Genomic DNA, 18,328 nt, shown 5'->3' with positions numbered 1-18,328 from the left:
TTATTGTATACATATTGGACAGGAAGTAGTAAGAACTCATGCTAAAATAAACCAAGATTTCATTCAGCTATGAAAGAACTGATCAATGTCATAGAACACTCGAAGATAAGATACACAAGAAAGGTAAACCAGACAGATGCCACAGAGAAGAGAAGGTATGAGTAGAATATTATGCCTCTGACCATAGTTAAGTCCACAAGATATGTTATAAATATAGAGTATTAACTCTAAAAGTGGATGTTTGGATAAGCAAGAAGATAGAGACAAGAAGGCTTATACAACTAAGATATATCCATTTGAGTTATTACTGACAAGGCCAGAGGAATCAAAGGTGTCTAAAGTATCAATTTTCATGCGTTAAAAATATGGAGAATCTTTCCCTGTCCAATTTCCCTGTGTTTCTCTAACTTAGCACCCCTTAGTTAACCTTGATTACTAAATATAACGTGTCTCGTGTCCTCTCGTTATCTAGAGAGAAAAGTGATATGTCACACTGCAAATGCTTCCACGGCCAAAGGAAGACACTGAGCTCATAATTATCTCCCAACAAATCGTAGCACATGTTTCATGCTTGACATGTGCCATCTCTTCAACGCTCGCCACACAGCCCTACCTGTGAAACCGGCACTGAGTCTGCCTGCGGACAAGCATTAAAGGATGCGCCAGGTTAATTCTGAAGCAGAAATCCCTATCCCAACCTGATTAACCTGAGCCTACCCTAGCTTCTAATTAACATTTGCATACTAGGTTCACCTTTGGTGGCAAAGTAAGATTCATGCCCACTGAACTGCTCCAGGGCATGGTGCATTCAGAGAAAATGTCAGCATTCAATTAAAAAAAATTAGAAATATTATCAGGTAAACTAATAATTTGAAAACAGAAACTAAGAGAAACAGTAAGTCATATTCAAATTTAATAGACAAAAACTCTATTTTTTTAATCTAGTGCCCTTCATCTCAAATTAATATAGTCTGGCCCTGCAGAAATTTCCAATACTCAGTCTTGCTTTCAAGCTACTTCATCCCTCTCAAAGTTCTGCATAATAACAGATTAATAAAATAGATTACACTAAATTTACTCTTGAAAACACATGCAAATATTAATTTACACAATGAAAAAGCAATTAGCCCACATCCCCAAATGAATATGCTAGAGAAAATAGCAACCAGGACACACTAAATATAAATTTTTAAAGATATATTTCCATATAAATAAATGGAATTCTCATTAAGTGCTTATGTCTTAATTAAACAATAGCTAACAAGTGTCCCTCTGGTCAACAGCAGGCATAACTAGCAATAGATCCACAATCAATGTCTACAATCACAAATGTAATGAGATACTTGTTCATTCTCAACATAAAGTGGGCTCCTTAGTTCTTTCACATGCTCCACTTGATGGCGGAGGGCTAACTGTTTATGTGTTGTTTTTATTGGTTAATAAAGAAACTGCCTTGGCTTTTGATAGGACAACAGCTTAGATAGTTGTAGTTACCATCTACATTATTTAGCAAAACTTCTGTTATATATTTCTTGCTTAACATTGTTTGTTGTTTGTAACTTTATGTTTATTATTTGCTTCTATTGTATATAGTTTTATTTGGTTTGGTTCTGTCTTATTTTAGAAAAAAAGGGGGAGATGATAGGGGAGTTCAACCAATCACATTCTGTTTTGGGGGCATGCCGCCCTCAGTCTAAAGCCTGCCTATAAACCTAGCAAGCACCGCTCCACTAGCCCCCTTTTTTGCCTGGCTCCTGCGTCCGGACGGATTGTTTGGATTCTGGTGTAAGCTGTTGTAAGTCTTACTTCTGTTTAATAAAGCTGTATATTTTGTATCAAGATAGTCTGGGGACTTTTCATTACCAATCGCCCTGCGGCTTCATCCACTTAGGATTCTCTGCCCTGCCTTGGACTTGCAGCAATGGAAGCAGTTCACCATGGGCTAAAACCTCTAATACTAGAAGGCAACCGTTTAACCTCTAGAATTAATTATGGCAATGTTTGTCATAGCAATGAGAGCAATATCACACCACAACAGTAGAATGTCTAAGGAAGGTAGGGTTTAAATAGTACAGCAATAGAAATAAATTCCATTTATTTCTTGCAGGGTCAGCAAGATGGCTCAGTGGGTAAAGGTGTTTGCTTCCAAGTCTGAGGATATGAGTTTGATCCCCAGAACCCATGCAGTAGGAAAGGGGAATGCATTCTTACACGTTGTCCTCTGACAATCATGCATGCATTGGCGGCATTTCCATGACCCTACAGAAATCATGAGCACACATATATATAATACAAACAAATAAATATAATGCATTCTATATAACATTGTGGTAAGCATCACAAATAATAAAAGAATGAAGAAAACATAGCAGGCTAAAGTAAAGGTAGGGGAATTAGAGCACGCTAAGAACTAAAGTATTAGGAGTCTCATCCTAGAAAGGTTGGAGATTCCAATATGAAAAACAGAGCAACAAATAAACTCGATATTCTCCAACTACAAATTGTCCAGTCAGATGGATGGATACGGAGAAGACAAGATGAAATCACAGAGATGAACAGGATTCTACACATTGGGTCATCAAGCCACGGCATGTACTCTGGAGTACGTTTTATTCAAATTGTCAAGGTAGGATTTCAAGGAAGGAGTTGGGTGACAGTTTTGATTTTGAGAAGAGCACTATCCACGTCTGCAGGGCTGGCGTGCACTGAAGCAGAACAGGAGCAAGAAAAGGGACTACACAGATGTGAGTCATTTGCGAGCATCCTTGCCCAGGAGGCAGGAAGTACCAGACTAGATCCCTCGTACTACATAAATCAGGCATGACTGTATATACCTGTAGCCCGAGCAGGGAAGAGACGGAGGCAGGCGAAGCAGAAGTTCAAGGTTGTCATCAGCTATAAAGAAAGTTCAAGGCCTGTGTAGGTCTTAAGATACCCCCATCTCAAACAAAAGGGGAAAACTAAGAAAGAGAAAACTCAGAAAGTCACCGCGTAAATCCAATGACAAAACGAAGACGGTTCCCAGGAAGATGAGAACAGAAGAGAGGGTGGGTTATTCAAAGGAAGGATGCAGTCTAGAAGTTAAAGATGAACATCAAGTTAGCTGAGGCAATGCTGGGCTGTGCTGGGAGTGCTTGCTTTGGCTAAATGGAAATCTCACAATCTACATGACTAAACCATTGCCTACTGTATCTGAAAAAAAGAAACTGCCCAATTAGCCACATAGTTTAGAAATATTTTAACCATGTTATGTGCTAAAGAGAGAAGGGATGAAAGGAAGTTAAGAAAGAACACAGGGTACCCAGAACATCAGGAGCAGCCCGGTGGGTCCTACTTGACATAGCCTCACATACTCCCAGCTTCAGACAGATTCTCAGAGACTGGGATGAATCAAACAAAGCAAGACCACTTCAGAGATCTGTCCAAACAAACAAAAAGAGCCAGAGACCATGGTACAGTTCACAAAATGCCAAACAACTCCCTTTCTTGCTAAATGAAAGACTAAGAAAAACTAAAATGATCCCCACATCCAATCTCAGGTGAAAACATCCTTCCTTAGAGCCCCCTCCAGTCCAGCCATATGAAGCAAAACATCTTACAGCACAGAGCCTGAGACATACCAGGCTCAGGACCACATCATGTTCTATAAACTGCAAGAACTAACAGGACCAACTTCCTTTACTCCTGCTGTCTCTGGCTGACCTAACCACACAGGGGCTGTCATCACGTTCAATGACAAACATAATTCCTTCTCAAACTCCTATCTCCCTTAGATCACTGCTCTTCAATGTAGGTCAAAAACAGATGTGGAAAGAGCTACCAAAATAAAGTGTAAAATTATCACAGACATTTTTGGTGTGAAAACTGCTGTCAGCATTCCCACCTATTTACAGAGAAATGTGATTGACATTTTTGTCATGGGTGTTACCAACAGATGATAGTAAAAAAAATGATTAAGATGCTCATTTATGAAAATATAAAGCTGCCCAGAGAACATGACCTAAAAAAAAAAGAAATTCGTCAAATAGGTAGTGATTATTTTCATGATAAATGTTCATTTTCCAGGATACAATGATAAATAAAAAGTGGAAGAAAAATCATACTTGAACTGAACAACCACTTAAATTTCAGCTGATGTATAGAAAAGTGAATTATAGTATAAAGGAAAATGCTTAAGATGAATATTTAAAAATTAATTTTCAAACACTTACAATTCCACCTCAGAATGAGAAAGGTAGTTAATGAATCACTATAGCTTATTCCATTTTTTAACTACTTGGAAAATTGTACCATATTAACCAAGTCATATTTATTAATAAAACTGACTATAAAGATTAGTAATTCTATGTAATTCCAATCAATATTTAATGTCATTTACCAAGTAACTCTTAAAATTTATATTAACCATAATATTTGAGAAAATTGAAACTCTATTGTACTATCATATTTGCCAAATATAAAAGTAAATGCCAAAAGTTTCCAAAGTTACATTTGCATAGATAGGCGAGTGTGATGACGGAAGTGGGTAACCCGAGCACTTGTGAGGGAAAGACAAGAGGATCAGAGGTTCAAGGTTAGGCTTGCTTCACACTGAACTAAAGATCAGTCTGGGCTACAGAAGACACTGTCCCCAAAAATTAAATAAATAAATGCTTTTAGGAAAGTCAAATTAACAGAAGAATATGGAGGCTGTCTCTGAAGTGAAACAGGACCCCTCAAAAAGTCCCTAGATGCCATACAAAAGGCATTGGAAAAGGAGAAACAAGAACAGTAGATAAAAAGCAGGGTGAGGATTTGACAACCTCAAAATGATGAGAATTTACTTCTTGATATTGTAACGTGAAAAGGAATAGTGAAATGAAAGAAGATATTTAAAACATTTGTAAAGGAAGTTCTTAAAAATTAGACTTCTACAAAGCTTCTATGGAACATTAACAAGCTGCATGGGGGTCACGAGGAAAATAAATATGAAGAAGTCAAATGAATACAGACATTCACACATGTTCAACTTATTCTATTGTGATTAGACAATGTCATCTACAAAGTCCATGCTGGAGAACCAAGCAATGGAGGTCCCAAAGCAAAGGCATGCACACAAAAAGGTAGTGTCTTAAGTAAGTTGATGATTTGGGGGTAAGTCACATTCATAGACATTCTAGTACAAATATGATTAGCTATACCTACAAGTTAATAGAGAAGTCAACAGATTTCTTACTAACCCACGGAAGAAATTCTATCAGATTTGGAAAATTGACAAAAATTTATCTAATATAGATGCTGGCAGATGACTCGGAACTGCTGGGGCAGTAGGAGTTGTGACAGCCAGTCTGTTATGTCATTTGACAGTGCCCAGTCAAACCAATAAACGTCATTCAAAGTCAGATAAAGCGTGACTGGGGATTTCACTACCAAAAGAGATTCCTACCAAAGAGAACTTGTAAGAGTATTCAATGATACTGCCTTAGCACTGGCTAATACTGTGAAATAACTGAAGTGTCCCTTCATTTTTAGAGGTCACTGGATAAACTATATGAAATATATTGCTCCAGTCACGAAATATAGACACCAGGTAAATGCTAACTAGTCCTTGTAAGTTACTGGAGTCATCTGTAAAGGCTGAAATTACTCAAAATATGTCATAATAAGGGTCACAAATATTAAATAGCAACTCATATTTAAAATGTCACTGCACACTTGAAAACAATATATTAAATATCTAAGAAAACAAATCAGACATTATATCACAGTTATGGAGCCCAGTTACAATGGATATGTCTACAAACACTCCTGCATCTAAGCCTCAGGGAACATCGTGGAAAAGAAGGCAAAGAGATTATAAGAGTCACAACATGAGGGAGGTTCTGAGAGATTGTGTGTCCTACAAACAGCAAAGCTATACATTTCACCAACATGACTCCCCAAACATGACACAGAGTTCCTGTCTCAGAACAAACAAACAAAAAGAAGCAAAGGAAAGGCTGAAAGGAAGTATAAAAACCTGTAAGAGAAAACTACTGTTGTTGACACTTATGGATTGGTATAAACTTGACAGTGTTCTAATCTTTAAAACCCCTGAAAACATCCGTGATATAGTAGTAACAGTAGCCAGTTTCTTGAGGAGAAAACTGCTTTAATTTCAAACTTATCATCTGAATTTTTAGAGTTAGGACAATTTTCCCTTGCTGTGAGCACAATTCTTCTACGTATATAATTTTGGAACTAAAAGATAACATGAATACAAAGTAAAATTATTCCAATGAATCATCCTGTCAGAGACACTAGAAGCAACAAGAAGTCAGGCATAACAAAAGTAAGCTACCTGGTACCCCCTATTTATAATATATTCAATAATGCATCTTCCAGATCAAAGCAAACTCAACAGCAAACTCAATTGGTTTTTTTCCTTTCATTTCTTCAGAAATACAACTTTAAATTTCACATTTCTCTGGATATATCCAGAAACGTGAACATTCTCAGAATATGTCAGCAAAGAGTTGTGATTAGAAACTCCACAGCACAGGCTAGTGTCTTCTCCTATATACAATGTGAATAGATCTTACAGTTCAAGCAATTAAATAAATATTGTCTAATTATTGTGTAACATGCTCCAAAGGACTAAGCCACCTTGAATATATTACAGGATGGCTACTAGATACTTCTACATAAAGCTGGAAACACTTGAGAGAAAAAAAAACGAGATCTGTGAAGTGACTTTCAAAATAAATAAGAATGTTAAAAACTCAGGAAATGAAGCAGAACTCACTCTTATACCTCAAAGGCCCTCACAGGACCCTCTGAGGAAAGAGGACCCTCTCTCTCTTTCGCTCGCTCTTGCGCGCTCTCTCTCTCTCTTTCCTTCTCTGTCCCCCCCCATTCTCCCCTTCCCTTTCCCCTCCATAACCCACTAAATAAACTCGATACCCAAATTCTCTCTGCTCTGCATGGCATATCTGTCTGTCTCTCACCTGCTGTAGTCTCCCACCCACCAAGGGGATTGGCCAAGGCCTTGGTTAACCCACTGCTGCCCATCCTGGGACAGGTCCCCCACAACCTGCTTATAAATGATAACTCCACCCTCTTCTCCTCCTGTTGCTCTCCCCTCCTCTCTATGAGTCCTCCACCTACTCCTCCTCTGCTTCCTTTCAGAAAGAGGCAGGCCTTCCAGGGACAGCAACACCTCTTGCTGCATTGCTGCAGCAAGGCTGAGTGAGGCATCCCAGCATGGGGCCCAGGTACTCTACAGAGTGAACAACAACTTTCATGACTGAGGTTTTCTGTCTCTGATGCTTCATAAAAACAATCCAAGAAGGTGAGCTTCTGATAAAAGTAGTCACTTGTGTCAAAATTTAAATAAATTATAAAACTTACCTGCCAAAAATAATATCATAGTTATCTCAAAACTTATCGTAGATTTTTAGTGTGAATATTACCAAAAAGATGAATCAATCTCCTAGTATTAATATTTAGTCTTTCAATATTTAACCATCATGCTATTGATAACACAGTAATTATGCCGCTTTGGGTTGTTGTAAAAGCGTTTTCATCTCATTGGAAAAATGAACAGAATCAAATTTAGCAAGAACTCTTGCTCCAAGATAAAATTTATTTTTACCTTATAAATTACAACTTTCGATTCTATATTTAAAAAACACTAATATGTAAGAATCATCAAAAAATAAAATACTTTGGTATATTAAAGGGAAAATCTCAAAGTTTGATTCCTCCAATTTTGAGTATGCTGTTTAGAATCAAAAGCCTATTTTTTTTTCCTAAAAAGGACTGGAAATTGGAATTTTTCCAGTATATCCATGCCAGAAAAAAAAATACAAAAGAAAACAAGGAAAGAACTTGTGCTGAATATGTTGATAAAAACTGTTTCTATTCAGATCAAACATCATTATCAGGTGAAATTTTGTATGCATTTGAGCTGTCTTTAAAGTAACGGCAACATATGCTGTCCTGGGGTGTCACTAAAACTCACAGACACGTCTGCCCTGTCTGGTTCTGTAGAAGGCTTAGACTTCAGACACGTTCTGCAGACAGTATCATCCAGACTATAACTTAGAGATCAACATCAAACAAAAAGGTTAATTATGTTAAACTTTCTAATAGCAATTGCAATGGAATTGGAACTTAGCATGAGAAGGGGAACAGCAACGGAAACGTGTGAACATCAAGACGTATGGAAATGTGAACTGTGGTTTTGATATTTTCATTCCTGCTCTCAGCAAAGACAATGGAGGAGGTTAGTATTCCTAATCTCTTTCCTAATCATCTAATCATCCCTTCATATGGTGCTGGGAACAAAAGAATTCCTTCCATCCCACAAGACTATTTTCCGAAAGTAATTATGCCATGGTTAACTGCGAATAACAGCATAATTTGAGTGGCAGGTAAAACAGTTCTATTTCAAATATTAAATGAAAGGCACAGAGATGATGTAAGATGATTCATTGATACCAGAATACACAATCCATATGTTTGGATGCAATTATAAATTTTATTTCTAGTGGTTTTATGTATAAAAAGCAGTTTTACCCTTGTTACTCTATGTTTGGGTATGCAAATAGAACTTTGCTAAATATATACTTGTTTTAAACAGCAATAAAATGTACAGTCTTACATTTCAGACTGAAAAAAATTTCAGTCTTTCAGGGTATAACAATGTGTTAGTCTTGAAACCCGTGTTTGTACTGCAATACAGTAATATCCATGTATGCCTTTTGATAGTCATATATACCACTCTGTGTTTTAGTTTAAGTGTACTACCTCAGAGTGGCCCCTCGGGATTTTATAATAACATTACCAAATTCTACATTTAAACTTTAAATGTGAGCCATCCTTCCAGCACTAGCCAAGATAAATGACCAGAACTGTTCATGGTACTTGAAACTAGGTTTTACCTGCATTGCTCTCATTCATTAATTTCTCATTTTCATGGATTTTTTTCACTGGTTTCTCTTTCATTTTTTTTCCTGCCTTCTTCCTAATAGTAATGTGGTCTATGAAAAGTTTCTCTCTCTCTCTCTCTCTCTCTCTCTCTCTATATATATATATATATATATATATATATATATATATATATATATATTTAAATATATATATACAATATATTTAAATATATATATACAAATATATATATATATATTTGTTTTGGTTTTTCGAGACAGGGTTTCTCTGTGTAACAGTCCTAGCTGTCCTGGAACTAGCTCTTGTAGACCACCCTGGCCTCGAACTCACGGAGATCCACCTGATTCTGCCTCCTGAGTGCAGGAATGAAAAGTACGCACCACCACCACCTGGCAAAAAGTTTCTCTTTAAGTAGCAATAGTACTTTAGGTTGAAAACAGTCAATATATTTATATTTTTCTAATATAATGACTGGCCACAGGGGAGGAATTTGAGAGAAATCAAGTATTAAATCTCTCCTCAAGAAGTTTAAGTAAACCCTTGTTGTCAATAACGCTGTCAAAAGACGTTAACAAAAACAATTGGTGAGTATATCTTAGAATGACATATGGACCGAACCGCTTTATATCACACTAATTTGGTTCAGTAAAAGCTTGGACAGCTGTATCAACTTCACCCACAGTGACCCAGAATCATAACCCTGCAATGAAGACAGGGAGACGTTACACTCCTATAATGTTGCTTTGAAATAACAGATGGTCAAGAGCAAAGGAATCTTTAAATACATCATTATGACTGACAATAAGAAAAATGCAGAATACGTGTGTTTGTATGAAATAAGTAATCAATATGCCTGTGTAATGGAGACATTAGCATTTTAATTCCTGTATTAACAAAATTATGAAACTATGGACAACTACAGAGTCAATAGTAACCAACAACTGCATCTATAAAACACCGTTTGGCGATGAGCATGACATCTTGTTAGGGTATGTTACTTTTGGTCAACAAAAAAAGGGTACGTACAGTAGAGCTACAAGGGGAAAACGTGTACACTGTTGTTTCTCTTACTTGTTTATTTACTTCTTTATTGAGATAGATTCTTACTCTGTAGCACTGGTGATGGAGGAGGGCTAACTGTCTATGTGTTACTTTCATTGGTTAATAAAGAAACTTCTTTGGCTTTTGATAGGACAGCAGCTTAGATAGGGGGAGTAGACAGAACAGAATGCTGGGAAAAAGAAGGCAATGAGGCAGTCGCCATGACTCTCCTCTCCAAGACAGCTGCAGGTTAGAATCCTCCCAGTAAGCCACCACCTCGTGGTGCTACACAGATTATTAGAAATGGGTTAGATCAATATGTAAGAGTTAGCCAATAAGAGGCAACAGATAATGGGCCAAGCAGTGTTTAAAAGAATACAGTTTCCGTGTAATTATTTCGGGGTAAGCTAGCTGGGATCTGGGTGGCGGGAAAGCAGCCCGCCGTTCCTTTTACACACTGGTTTGCCTGATTCTCTCTCTCTCTCTCTCTCTCTCTCTCTCTCTCTCTCTCTCTCTCTCTCTCGATATATATCTCCTGATATATATATATATATATATATATATATATATATATATATATATCAGGCTGGCTTTCACCACACGGCTCTGCTTACCTCTGTCTATGTGTTGTCTCATTCTTAAAGGAATGAATGGTAAAAGCATTTGAAGCTGTGTGATCACTCAATTCCAAAAGACTTCTTGATTTTCTCAAGAATCAAATATTTTTGAAGAACCTTTATCAATAGTTTCAGCTATGCCAACCAATGAGACAGTGCCACTTCTTCTGAGTCCTGTTGCTGTTATTGTTTTTGTTTTGTTGTTGTTGTTGCTGCTGCTGCTGTTGTTGCTTATTTTTTGTTATTTGTCTTTATACAGGCTTCCTCTGGGCAGCCTTGACTATACTATAACTCAATCTAGAGACCAAGCTGGTCTCAAACTCAGAGATCACTTGCCTCTGCCTCCTGAGTGATGGGATTAAAGGCAGACACCACCACCATTCAGATGAATCCTGTTATTTTTATGATGTTTTTCTTTTTGTAACTCAATAGACAGGGGCTGAGAAGATGAACACAGAATCGCTCTATGCTGACTTAGTCTCTGAGCATTTATCTCACCTTAGCCCCTGTGAGTTCATTTGCACTACCTTCCTTCTAAGAAGCCTGTTCAAAATTTATTCTGTTTTTTTGTTGTGGTCCACTCAGCCAACCTTGAAACACAAAAGTGATTTTCTTCTTGACCTCATTGATAATTTTGATATAAAATCCGAATCTCTTTTGAAAAGTTTTCAACTTCCCTTTGAAGGGCCGTGGGAAATTCCTGAAGTAATAGAACTCTACTTCTTCCACATTTACAAAGCTGCCTGGTTAATTGCAAAGTACCAGAGTTAAAGAAGTGCCTACTTTAGAACGTAGACAGAAAGTCACAACTGTCAATTTTCACATGGCTTGGAAATTTAGAGTTCAGGTAAACTTTCAGCTATTCTCCAAACAAAATAGTGTGTGTATACGTGTGAGTGTGTATGTGTGTATGCATATATGTGTGTGGATGTGTGTTTGCAAATGTGTGTGGATGTATATTCATATATATGTATATGTGTGTATGCAAATGTGTATATTATGTATTCATATGTATGTGTGTTTTATTTTGAAACCAAATAAGGTTGAAACAGAGTAGTCATTTTTACAGTAATCCAAAAAGGAATAAAACTTAACAAACACAGAACTGAGAATTGGGATCTTGTACATTGCTTCCTATACAGGCATCAGTAAAAGACTGATATTGACTTTGATAAGAACAAATGCAGGATGTCTGACTAGTCACTGAGATCTGCAAATATGAGGACCACTGTACGCCCATCTTTTAGAGTTGCATCCCATAGGCTTGCATAAGAAAAAGGAAATTTAGAGCCAACTTTAACCTGTGACCTTTTCCTCAGCTTAACCTAAACTGCTTAATTGATCATAATTGAAAAAATTATTTAAAACAACCAAAAATCAGAGTTATATGTTTGCTAAGGAGAATCAAGAGCTCTAGTCTTCTTTATATATTTGTTTTGGTTTCTTGAATTAGAGTCTCACGTAGCCTGAGCTGGCTTTGAACTGTATAGCTGGGGATGGCCCTGGAATTATACGCTCCTGTTTCCACTTCCTAAGTGCTGGAAGTACAGGCCCGACACACCAGGCTTCTGGATACCAAATCTAAGACGTTTTGTGCATGCTACCACATACTCTATGAGCTAAGTTACACTGTCAGTTTCGGAGAATTAATATTCAGTCTGGCACTTAAAATTTATAATGTGTTTTCGTGGTGGTTTGACAGATGGGATTACATACATGCTACCTTTAATTTTTATGTTTCTGTAGTCACATTATCTGCAATATCTCTGCTAGTCTGTGATGATTGCCTTATTAAGAGGACGTTTGTAAATAGTTAGGTCCTAAACACAGACATGATAAGGATGAGATGCCGCAAGGTCACCCAGAAGGAAACGCTCTTAGAGCAGGAGGTCACAGGTGACATCCTTTAGAAAGCCAATGACATTTACTGACACCACCGCTACTCTGATCACTTATGTACTGAGTGACACTCTACGTGCTAGAGAAGGAAAAGCCAAGACAGGGTTTGGGGAGGCCAGAACCATAGCCAAGAAGGAATACCAGCTGTTTGAAGTGAGAGACACACTGTGGCCCTGGGAGCCAAGGCAGCTGATGCTAATGTTGTCAACTTCTACACAGGCATGGAGACAAGGAGCATCAGAAACAGACAGAGGCCAAAGAGGAAAAAATCCTGCCTCTAGCTGCTTTGCAATGAATTAAGAGATGCTTTGTGCAAGGACGTATGCATCAACTAGCATACAAAATGTTCAGCAATTAATAAATAAATAAAACCTTTCAAGTCCAACATGCCTTGTCCATTAAGACAACATTATAGAAAATCCTCCTCCGTACTTAGCCCAGAAATGCAAAATCATTGTGAACTTGCCAGTCCACAGTAGGCAAGCATGTCCCGTAGGTTTTTTTGTTTGTTTGGTTGGTTGTTTTTTCTTTTTCTGATATTATCAAACACAGAATGAGACAGGATCTGCAGCTTCCACTGTCTAAGTCAGTACCATGTCTCTGCCATTCAGAATTAAAGCATAAATTAACAACACAGTCAGTGTGACAAGCATCGCCCATCATCATTTGCATCCAATCAGCTAATGACTGGCAGCTGTCTACAGTACTCATGATAAAGGCAGCAGTTTTAATGTATGATGCTTCATGAGGCTTAAAATCATACGCTGTACGACCACATGGCAGACTGAAGTACCCGCAAATTTTCAAAAGCTTTCAAAGGAAGAAAGGAAGCAAACCCAATGTGTTGTCTCGGAAATCATTCTGAAATACCGGCTTTAAAAGGTTTCTAATCTTTTGCTAGACTTAAGTAATGCGACGAATTCAGAGAAGTCTTTTTACAGAACAATCTTCCCCATCTCATAGTTGCTGAGGAAGCAACTGAAGTTGGAATTCTAAGCAATTTACAAATAAAAGGAGGGGAAGAAAAAGACCTGTCTTGAGAGAGATTTGTCTGTTTCAAAACGGAAGGCCCTGTCAATGACAACAGTCCTAGATTACAAAATGAACTATATTCTCAATCCTATCAATCATGTTTGAAAGCATCCCCGAGTTATCTGGTTCATCAATAGCAAAATACTTCACTTTTCCTTATCTCGTGCGTATACTCATAAACTGAATATAAAACTCAAGGACAATGACCGTAATATCTACTGCTCAATGTCTAATTTGTTAAATATTTTCTCTCCAGGAGGCACCAGCATTATTGTATATGTGGCATTTCTGTCACACACGTATAGAAGAGAATGTACATGCTCATGTAGGAATCTGAACAAGTATGTGTATATGCACACATGTGGAGGCGTGAGGACAACCCCATGTGTCATCCTCAGGAGCTCCATACACCTTCTTTAAGATACCACCCCTCATTGACCTGAAACGTGCTGATTAGGCTAGACTTGGTGGCAAGCAAGTCCCAGGGCTCTTCCTGTCTGTGTCCCCAGTGTTACTGGGATGACGAATGCTTTGACATGGGTTCTGGGGATGAAACTCACATGTGCAGAACAAGCATTTCACTGACTTAGCCATTCTTCCCTACCCATATTGCGCGGAAGAACTCCCAAATTTCTTCCACCTAATCTTATAGTCTATATAGACAATCCATTCAGTTAGCAACATCTTGATGAGTGTTATGAGAAAGGCACAGAATAGAAAGAAGATAGGGGATCTTGTAAAAGAGGCACCGCTGTCATATAAAACAGGGTTGAAAAGCTCACATAATGCATTGTACTGACAATGGACCCTTCTTCTAAGCCCTGCAGAAGACATAGTGCACCACACTGAGAAATGCTAAGAAAACACATTCCACACAGATGCAATGACAAAGACACAAGCTCAGGGCTCAGAGCTTATCAGGCAAACAGAAGGTATCAACACGGCTTTCAGGACCGGCGGGGAGCATGGGGAGGCAAAGCTGCGGGGCGTGCATGCCTTCTCCGTGATTGTGTGCTTTTGCTTTGAAAGAAATGAGGAACGAGGAGGAAACTGTAGGGTATGGAATACTACACAGGTCCTGATGTATTTCCAAAAATTCAATAGGATGGTGCTTAAGTAAAAACTAAAGGGCTGTCACAATAACGTGTCAGGATGTCAGCTCAGACAGTAAAGAAACCGAAATGGTCTCCCACATGACAACAAGAAACCCAAAATGAAGTGAAAATCAGTACCATCGCGGAGTCCTCACAAAGCTGAGCACCACCCTGCACTCTGGAAACATGGCAAAGCCAGAGCGAGCAGCAGAGTAAAGCTTTCCAGGAGCAGCATGGTGGGAGTCCGAAAACCACTCAGGAGGTGACTGACAATTCTGACAAGTTAGCTTCCTTTCCACTCTTGTGGCTCAGGTAATAGGAGGATGTCCTGGTTGGTTTTATGGAAACTTGACACAAACTGGAGTCCTTTGGGATGAAGGAACCTCAGTTGATGCCCTATGTCAAGCCTTTGGTGCATTTTCTTAATTAGTGACTGTTATGGGCAGGACTGGCCCATTATGAGTACTGGCACCACTGGACAGGTGATCCTGGGTATATAAGAAAGGAACGTGAGCAAGCCAAGGGGAGCAAGACAGTAAGCAGCATTCTCTGTGGTCTCTGCATAAGTTCCTGCCTCCTGGTTCCTGCCCTGTTTGAATTCCAGTCCCAACTTCCATTATTGATAAACTGTTACCTGGCTGAGTAAGATGAAATAAACCCTGGGGTGGGAAGTCCTTCTGTATATGTGTTTCTTTTTTTTTTTTTTTTTTGGTTCATAAAGAAGCTGCTTTTGGCCAATGGTTTAACAGAATATAGCCAGGCTGAAAGGGATATATATATATATATATATATATATATATATATATATATATATATATAGAGAGAGAGAGAGAGAGAGAGAGAGAAAGTAGGTGGAATCAGAGAAGCCATGTAGCTGCCTGCAGAAGACAGGTGAACCGAAACCTTGTCAGTAAGCCACAGCCACATGGTGATACACAGATTAATGGAGATGGCTTAGTTTAAGAGCTAGCTAAAGATGTGCTTAAGCTATTGGCCAAACAGTATTGCAAATAATATAGTTTCTGTGTGATTATTTCGAGTCAGGGTGGGCAGGAAATGAACTAGCGGCCTCTGACAACAAAACCCTTTCCTCCCCAAGAGGCTTTGGTCATGGAGTTCTATCATGCACTAGAAATGCTAACTAATACAAAGGAGAAGACTAAATCTGGAATTTACACACAGCATCCTCTACACAAAAGTCTCCTCCTAGAGCCTGACCAGACTGGTGCAGCAGAACAAGCAGCTGCCTTGAGTCACTTCTGATATCCCTGTCTCAACACGGAGTGGGATAAATGAAAAGAAGAGGGGCAAGGTCAAAGTTATAAAAACTGAGACTCAGTCATGAGAAAACAGAACACCTTCAGACATGTATAAAAGGGTCCAGTGTAGCAGAAGAATATACGAAAATATTAATATGCGCAAAAATAAAGACCAAGTCCTTAGGGAAAGCCAAAATTGGTAAATGAGACAAAATGTAATGTCAGAGAAATTTGACACCAGTGAGACTTAAAAATTAAATATAGTAAAACTCCAATCTCAATGAACAGAGAACCCCATACTGACCACTCCATTGGTGCTATAAAAGACATCGTGTCTGACCTGAAATTAAAAATAAAATTATAAGGCATGATGACAGAGCATGATGAAGAAAACAAAGGATCAGAATTCAAGTAGGAATCTTTTAATAATATCCAAGTGCAGAGACTATCAACCTCTGGGTCGTGACCCACACAGGGGTCACATCTCAGATATTCTGCATATCAGACATTTACACTGTGACTCCTAGCAGTAGCAAAATGACAGTTATGAAGTAGCAATGGAAGAATTTTTTGATTGCAGGGCACCACACCATGAGGAACTGTATTAAAGGGTTGTAGCATCAAGAAGGTTGAGGACCACTGCTCTAGCGAAAGGTGATGACCGTATTATATCCGTGGATATAACAGTGGAGGTTGGACAACAAGGCCAGTTGCTGGATATATGATTGAAGACACAGCATGGAGAAATTACTGGTAGAACAGATACGGAATGATAAAGGAACAGGGCAGGCACAAGTAACTCTCAGGTTCACAGTCACACTACTGGGAATATGGAGCTGCCATCAAGTAAAATGTCGAGGGCTACATGGAAGACTGCTGGCTGGAACATAGGAGGCCAAGCCTCATTTACCTTTACTAATTCTGGTCAGCGAGATAGTCACTTAACTATTCTTATTAAAATGCCCAAATGATACGCCACTTGTAAAGTGTTAGGAAGAAAGCACGGGGCTTTGGAAATCAAGGTACTTACCAGATAGTGAACAATAGTGTTCAAGAAATGACCAATACTTGAACTATACCATGAAAATTCTGGTTTAAAAATCGTAATCAGGCACCACAATAGTTAATGGTGAAAATGGCCAGTGTAGTTAAAAATGCTTCTGCCTTCTGAGTGGCAGAGACAGCTCTTTTGACCTTGGCATCTGAATATTGCCTACCCTGTCTTTCAGCGTAATGGCATTTGACTGGATATTTTGACTTTCGTAGATAATATTTCCCAGGCTTTCTCATAGAATGATGTAATCACCAACCTCCGGGCAAAGTATATGCAATCTCTTCAATATATCTTAGAGGGAATGGGTACACCCACATTCTGCCCCTCCTCCCCCACTTCCTGTCAGCTGAAGTGCTGATGTGTGAATGAGCCATCTTGGACCACATGGGCAGGGTGACCCCTTGAGATGGCAGGGGAACAAACGAGGAGTGGGGATCCCGCAAAGCCATGGCGCCATCCTATCAGTTTCTAGCTGTGCATCTGAGATTGCCCCATGAAAGACTACAGCCTCTACCTTCCCAAAGCCCCTCTTATCTGAGCCCTTTGTAACAGCAGTTTAGCATGAAATTTAGCCAAAAATTTTCATAAATCCCCAGAACAACACTGTGTTTTAGGTAACATGATGGGAGATTTGGTTTTAATGCCTTAACACGCATCAAACTGAAATGGCAAGAGAACCCACTGACAGCACAGACTTGTTCTAAATGTGTATAGACCACCGAGGAAAAATTAGCCGAAAAGCCTTCTGCAAAAACTGCAACACTTTTTCTCCTACAAATTCTTGGTTAGAGCCTTATCCACTCCTTAGAAAAGCCACATGCATGATTGCTCAAAGAGAACAGAAGAATGGCATGGCAGGGAGCAGCTGCAGAGGATCTGGGTCCTGCACATGCAAAGGCAGGGCACATCTGTGTATAGTTCTAGTTCCAGGGAACCCGATGCCCATTTCTAGGCATCCACACTCAACAGACGTGCACAAGGTGTACATAAATAGGTGTACGCATTCACACATACACATAAAACAAGTCATTCTTTCAAAGACTCTCTGTAAGTTACTGAAAGTTATAAACAGAAATAACTCCTTGGCATAGAGACCTGTGTCTGTCCTCAATGAACTCTTGGCTTAATTTGCTAAAACCAGACAAGGATGCCAAAGTCACTTCTGAGGATCTGGATCTATGGAAACATATCCCAATCTATTAAGAGGTCATTTCTTGGACATTTGGAAACATTTTGCCCCATTTGACATTTGTGGATCTTGATGCAGGATTATGTCAGAAAGAGAAGATCCAAGTGCAAATGTGTACCAATAGCTATAATTTATAGGCTAAGTGAAAAATTACTTCAAAAAATGTACACTATCAGGCACTAATTATTGTGATGTATTTTTACACTAATAAGAATGCATCCTATTTCCTTTTT

At 38.7% G+C, this 18,328-nt stretch overlaps 1 protein-coding gene across 4 annotated transcripts in view; it reads right to left on the bottom strand.

Annotated features, from left to right (window-relative positions):
• The window catches only part of Tmtc2 (transmembrane O-mannosyltransferase targeting cadherins 2), a 389,511-nt gene that overhangs the window by 169,803 nt on the left and 201,380 nt on the right, over positions 1-18,328 (bottom strand). The window lies entirely within an intron of this gene.

Source organism: Myodes glareolus, chromosome 26 (genome assembly GCF_982192425.1).
Source record: "Myodes glareolus chromosome 26, mMyoGla1.1, whole genome shotgun sequence".
Classification (NCBI taxonomy): Eukaryota; Metazoa; Chordata; class Mammalia; order Rodentia; family Cricetidae; genus Myodes; species Myodes glareolus.
This window is presented reverse-complemented; position numbering and strand designations above follow the sequence as displayed.